Source organism: Rattus norvegicus, chromosome 8, assembly GCF_021556685.1.
Source record: "Rattus norvegicus strain SHRSP/BbbUtx chromosome 8, alternate assembly SHRSP_T2T, whole genome shotgun sequence".
Taxonomy (NCBI): Eukaryota; Metazoa; Chordata; class Mammalia; order Rodentia; family Muridae; genus Rattus; species Rattus norvegicus.
In genome coordinates this window covers 103738252-103745400 of record NC_141541.1, presented here as the reverse complement: position 1 = coordinate 103745400, position 7149 = coordinate 103738252, and positions in this window count along the sequence as shown.

Sequence of the window (7149 nt, the reverse complement as noted above, 5' to 3'; positions counted from 1 at the left end):
GCATCTGAATCCTTTCCTTCTTTTCCCCTAGGCAATGGGTTGGACTCCACTGGTGTCTTTTTCTACCACCTGCCCAGCTCTGGGGTGAGGTGGTTATATTTATGCCAAGATTATTCTTCCATTAGGCAAAACAGCATTAGCTTGGAACCATGAATTTGGAAGTGTACACATCACATTCAGCAGAAATATAAAGTGCTCCAGTGTCCTGGGGACACTGTGTATTTTATTTTTGACCATCATGCAGTTTACATTGTCATAACACTAAGACATGGTTCAAGTGCAGTGTGATAAATGACACTACAGGACAAGCTCTGGGTGGAGGAGGCTGATCCCTGCTGGGAGGGTGCCAGGTGCTTAAGGAGGCACCTTGGTATAGAAAAGAATATCTATATTTTTTGGGGGCAAAGGGTAAAAAGAGATTCTATAATGTGCAAGGGTCAGGACCAGGTTAGGGAACCAGGCAGGAGTTGTGAGTACAGAGGTCTGGAGCAGTGGCCAGGACTGCTGGCAGCCTCCAAATGCATTCTCCATTTCACCCATAGTGAAAGGACCACCCCATTCTAGTAAGTCCCATGCCTCCCAGAATAAAGACTGGGTACATCTCATTGCCTCCCTTACAACTCATGACTATGTCCCTAAGGGGTATGCCCTCCATCTTGACTTTTCTTTTTTGCCTCATGGTATGGCTAAAATATGGATGATGTTATGAGCCTTCCAGCAATAGTTCCAACCAGGACTAGAGTTGGGTCCTAAGGCAGGAGGCATGTTAGAGTCATGGACATACATACTAAGGTAGGTACATGACAAAAATAACCTGCCTTGCTGAACATGCTGGTAATTGGGGCCTCTCTTATAGCAAGTAGGTCTGTGTTTTAAATAATTCAAGAGGTCAACTCTAGCTGGACTCTCCTTCCGCTGGTGACCAATCTGGACAGAGCCATCACATCCTTGGAGCTCAAGTCTGGTGAGACAGTCGGTAGTGTTTCCTAAGTGGAAGGATAATAACGTTGAAGAAGATGCCGGGGGGCAGCCGAGGTTTATCACGAGCTCTCCGTGCTGGCAAGCACTTGAAGCATTATGTTTTTGTACTCTACCCGATCCAGGTGACCTGACTGCTATTATTGGTCCCATCTTATAAATGAATAATGAAGAACTTGTCTAAAGCCTCACCGAGAAGTTTGTTCTCTATCTCCCATGACCTTTGATACCTTTGAAACTGCCCTGTTACATCACGCACAGTCCTTTAATCAGAGTTTGTCTAAGGTCTCAAGATGATTAAATTCAGGATCTCCTTCTTTGACGTGAATAGTACAGAAAGGAAGCCCCTGAGATTGCTCCCTCACTGATGATGTGAACTGGTAACCTGGTGATACCCGAACGAGTTCTCCACTGAAAGGTTACTCTCTTCCCCTGTGTAATCCATAGGCATTTTATGGAGAGATACTTTGAGACAACCTATTTGTACCCATTTAATTTTAGCACAGGCTGATAATTCTTGCTGGAATAATTGTTACTGTTGCGATTGTCAAAGGATGACTGTTCCGTCCTCACCATTTCTATATTTATTAATTGAAATTTGAAAGTCAACTGTAAAGACAGATCCCCTTCTTCTCATATTTATGTGTCAGTTTAGTTTTTGTACCGATATGGGTGAGTGGACTTATTGTATCCTGTAGGGAGTTATGTATTCCTGTCATTGCTTATTTTCCTGGTGACGCTGTCCCAGATTTGGGCATCTGGTTCTCGTGTCATCTGAATGCATCCTCATTAGAGTCTGAAGATTTCTTACCTCTTCACAGCTGGACATAGTTCCGGTTTATTTTTTCCTGACTCAGACTCAGTCCTTTCTCCCAGGAGCCAGGACTCCTTTTGTGGGGGAATGACATTTATAAATCAGGATCTGGGAGCTCAATCTTGTCATGCCGGCAGAACCATTTTAAGTCTCAGAATAGGTGGGATTACTGGACGCTATCATTTTTCATTCTTTCCCTTTTGGTCCCTTCTGTCTTTTTTTTTATAGTATAGAATAGAGTTTATTCAGGGCATGAGGAGGGGGGTCATGAGGGTAGTAGAGGCAGAGAAAGGCAGAAAGAGAGAGAAGAGGGGGGGGTAGAGGCTGGCCATGAGCACATGGAGAGAGATGGGGGGAGGAAGGGGAGAGAAGGGGAGCAGGAGGGGAAGAGCAAGAGAGAGCAAGCGATCCCTCCGTCTTATGAATTTATTTCTGTGACCTGTGAGGCACCTAGATATACACTACTATTCTAACAGTTATAGCACAACAGGTCACATATTTACTTTCATGTACTGTGTAGCATCAAAGTATGACTAAATATGTACTGTTCTGACGATTCCTCTACTAGCCAAGCAAACGTCATTGGCAGAGATGAGAAGACATTGGAGTCAAATAACTTCACTCTGACTCTACACTTACGTGTTTGGTGTGGAGACAGGACCCTAATTTAGTTTCTCAGTGCTGTTAGGTTGGATCGTGAATGTGTCAGAGCCTTGGTTCCCAGCTTGGTGCTCGTGGGAAGGGGTGGAGCCTCCCTGGAGATACTTAGGTAACGGGGCATGCAATAGTTTGTTAACCGACAATGGTTAACACTGACACCATTGGCTCATGCTGTGTCTCTTTGCTCCCCCATCTGGTGGTGCCACTTTGTGAGGCTGGGAAACCTCAAAGAGATGGGACCTGGGTGGAGAAGTGGGTCACTGGGGCGAGGTTTTGAAGGTAATAGCTTGCTCTTAGTTGTAGCGCACTCTCTGCTTCTTGGACCGCCATGATATGAGAAGCCTCCTGACATGCCCCTGCCTCCACATCCTGCCATTCCCTTTCTACCATGATAAACTGAGGTCCTTTGAAACTATGAGCCAGGATAAGGTTTCCTCCCATGAAGCTGTTTCTTTTCTCAATAATTTATTCTTTTATTCACTTTCCATCCCGGTCACAGTCTCTCCTCCCAGTCCTACCTTTACAAATAAATCCCTCTCCCATTGCCCCTTCCCCTTCTCCTCAAAGAAGGGGGAGCACCCCCTGGGGTTCCACCCCACCCTGGACTTCTAGTCCCAGCAGGACGAGGCACATCCTCTTCCACTGAGGCCCATCTAGACATTCCAGGTAGAAGGAAGGGGATCCAAAGGCAGGGAACAGAGGCTGAGACACCCCTCCCCCCCACTTGTTAGGAGACCCACCTGAGCACCAAGCTGCACTTCTGCCACAAATGTGGGAGTCGGGACTGTCAGATATTTTGTCACTGCGATTTTGAGATTCAAAAGCAACAGATTCAAGGTGCGTGTTCTCAAGGAGACTGTGTGACCCTAGTCTGTCTTCCCTTTTCTTTCTGGCTGAGGTGTGTGGTTTTTGTTTTTGCCACAGGCCCAAAGCAGGGAGGCCAGATCACTCACAGACTAAATTCTCCAAAGCTCTGAACCAGAAAAGACATCTCTCTTTCTGGGTTGATTTCTCGGCTGGAGATGTAGCTGATGAGCAGGGCCCTTGCCTGACAAGCATGTGGTACTACCTTCTAGTACCACAGTGGGATGGTTGTGTCCAGGATTTGTTCTGGTGACGACAAACTGACCAACACACCAGCTGTCCAATCAAGTGCAGCGAAAACCAGACTGACCAGTCACTGGTGCTGTCACAGCCTAAGAAATTATGCTTTCTCCTGGTTTAAAACAATAATGCCACCACATATGCATAGCTCCAGACAAAATTTTAATTTATGAGTTGGTAATATATCTCTCAAGATCCTTTCTCCCAAGGAATATTGCAGTTATGTGCTTAGTCAGCAAGTAATTTATGGGCACCAAGGCCTAGTCTGCCAGTGGGAGAACCATTCTGTTCTGTTTTGGCACAGGATGTCTTCATTTCATTTTCTAGGGGTTCGTCACTAAAAATCACTCGTTTGGTGAGAAACTCTCGGAACACAATTAAATCATGTTGACTACCCAACAATTTCCCATGTGGGCAATGCAGCTAGAACAACCATATAAACAAGATCATCCAGTTCTTATCTGCAAAGACTTTCCTATGTCAGTTGGTGGGGAGTGACAGATGAAGAAGAAAAAGCTCAAGATAGACAGAAGATTGATAAATAGATGATTGATTGATAGGTGATAGGTAGATGATAGATAGATGATGAATAACGTAATATAATATAATATAGTGTGTGTGTGTGTGTGTGTGTGTGTGTGTGTGTGTGTGTGTGTGTAAGAATTCCATCTAGCCTCTTAAGAGGCAGTTTTGGGGTTGCAGTTGCCTTAAATCAGTTCTATAAAAGATGAGCAGTTCCTGAATGCTCTAACCTGGACTGCTATTACAGAAATAGGGTAGACTGATGATTTGGTCTCACTGCTTTTGGGTCTCTTTGATCTTCAATACGGACAGCCTGCTAGAGCTCGTGGAGACACTGTCTTCCTGAAGGGAAGGTTTGCAAAGACACCCAGCATCTCTCAGGTTTCCTGTCTGCTTCAAGTGACTGTTTCAGCAGAAGCATATTTCCCCATGAGTGGTTCGACTTAACACTGTGTTCTACAAAAATAAGCTCTGGTCTAATTTTCTGCATTAAACACTGAAGATCCAACACAAGGGCCACAAGGCCACCCCCCTCCTAAAAGGAGTATTTCCTCAGTGAGAGCCCCAGGTGTGGAGAAAGTCAACTGTTCTCATCTGCCTCAAGGAGTCTTGTCTTTCTGTTGACTCTTTCTGTAGAGGCTGACAGTCCTTAGCTCAAATTATGTGTCTTATGTGACCTATAAAGGGAGCTCCTGTGGCCATCATGAGAAGTTTGGAAAACTTGTTATTAACCCTTGACAACTGTAAGCATCTATACTCACTGGGTCCAGATCACCTGATATGGCCTCAACAAATTAAATCTGGCCAGATTGGAAGGGTCACAGTGCAACCGACGCTGTGGTGATTTTATTGAAAACAATCAGGCATTTTATATCTTTATCAGAGATAGATTATAAGGCAATGCCAGGAACAATTGGGCATCAGTTGCCAGGGTCCAGTGATGTTTGTAAGTTATACAGAGTTTACAAGATTCATGTCTAAGACCAAATGTCCTGTAAAGTTTCCACACTTCCGCACCTATTAAGGAAACTCACGTAGAAACACAAAATAGCTTGAATGCTTCACTACCTAAGGGAGTGCGTTGGCCTCTCAGAAGCTGGAAGACACATTGTGACCCAGGAGCCGTGAATTCTAACCTGAAAAACCCAGGATGCATGCCTCTCAGGGCAACTAAGCCAAGCCAACTCCATGGTTTCCTACAGACAACAAGGTGTGGAAAGCCCTCGGTCTCTGTTCAAAGCCTAACATGCAGCCTGGTCTCTTCCAAACATCACAGACCTTCTCACCTGTACTTTGATTTATGTGATGCTGCTGGTAGCTGTCCATGAAGAGCTCAGATGTTCTGTAAACATTTCTGTGCATCTTGAACACAGCATGATATTTTCCTGTTCTCCTGGGAATCGTGCCCTTCCCAGTTCCTGGCACTATATCTACAGCCAGAAGTCAATAAGGCACGTGTGGAGCACACACCAGGTTACCCTGGAGACCTGACTGGCTGCTCAGGTACATGGCAGGGACTTACAGGGAGGAGTCTTGGAACTGACTGAACTTGGGGTGTCCTTTCTCTGGGCTACTTTTCTTATCATCGCAGGGTGTTCTCTCTGGCTATTCAGGGAATCAGATGGCCACTTTTTCTCTGAGTGCTTTCTTTGATCCCATAGGCACTCCCTGCTACTTCTCTCAAATTTCATTTCCTTCTTTCCCCTTCCCCTTCCTTCCCTCTTCTTTGCCCCCCTTTGACTTTCCCTCCCACACACTCCCATTTTTGAGGAAGAGTCTTGTTATGTAGCCCAGGTTTGCCCTGAGAATTTGTGACATTGCTCCAGCTTCAGCCTACTGAGTGCTAGGATTGTAAGGACATCACCATGTCCATCTTCGAATTTTACTTTTCTTATGACTCACACTTTACCTGATATTTTGCTGCTCCCCTCCCTTCTCAACCCCTGCTTTCTTTCCTTTCTGTTTTATTTTTGTTGTTGTTTTGTTTTGTGTGTGTATCTGTATGCATTTGTGTGAGCAGAGTGAGGGCACAGCACAGCACAGCACAGCACAGCACAGCACAGCACACCACAGCACAGCACAGCACAGCACAGCACAGCACAGCACAGCACAGCACAGCACAGCACAGCACAGCACAGGACAGCACAGCACAGCACAGCACAGCACAGCACAGCACAGCACAGCACAGCACAGCACAGCACAGCACACCACAGCACAGGACAGCACAGCACACCACAGCACAGCACAGCACAGCACAGCACAGCACAGCACAGCACAGCACAGCACAGCACACCACAGCACACCATAGCACACCACACCACAGCACAGCACAGCACACCATAGCACAGCACACCACAGCACAGCACAGCACATCGTAGCACACATGTCCATGTCAAATGTCAGTCCTCACTTTCTGCCTGTCTCTGGGATGCTCTTCACGTCACATGCCAGGGTAGCTGGCCCATGAGTTCATTCCTCCTGTCTCTGCTTCCCATCATGTAGGAGTACTGGGGCCACAGGCACTGCTTATGTGCCTTGCTTCTACTTCAGTTGTGTGGATCTGAACTCAGGACTGCACACTTGCATAACTACATCATGTTTACCCATTGAGCCATCTCTCTATCATCCTAGTTCATTTGTTCCCCCCCACCTCTCTCTCTTTCTCTCTCTCTCTCTCTCTCTCTCTCCTTCCCTCTCTTCCTTCTTTTCTTCCTTCCTATTTCCCTTTCATTTTCCTTTCTTCCTTCCTTCCTTCCTTCCTTCCTTCCTTCCTTCCTTTCTTTCTTTCTTTCTTTCTTTCTTTCTTTCTTTCTTTCTTTCTTCCTTTCTTCCTTTCTTCTTTGTTTCTTTTTTGATAGAGATTCATGATGTAGTTCAGACTAACCTGAAATTCACTGTGTACTCTAATTGGCTTCAAATGTGGGCTCCTCTTGGTCTTCCAAGTGCTGGCCTTACAGTGTTAGTGCTGACCTATTTCCCAGACACAAGGGACTCACAAAGCATGCAGGCCATATCTATTTTGGTTACAAGTGTGTCCTCAGGATTTGGAACAGAAATGGAGACCTTGTCTT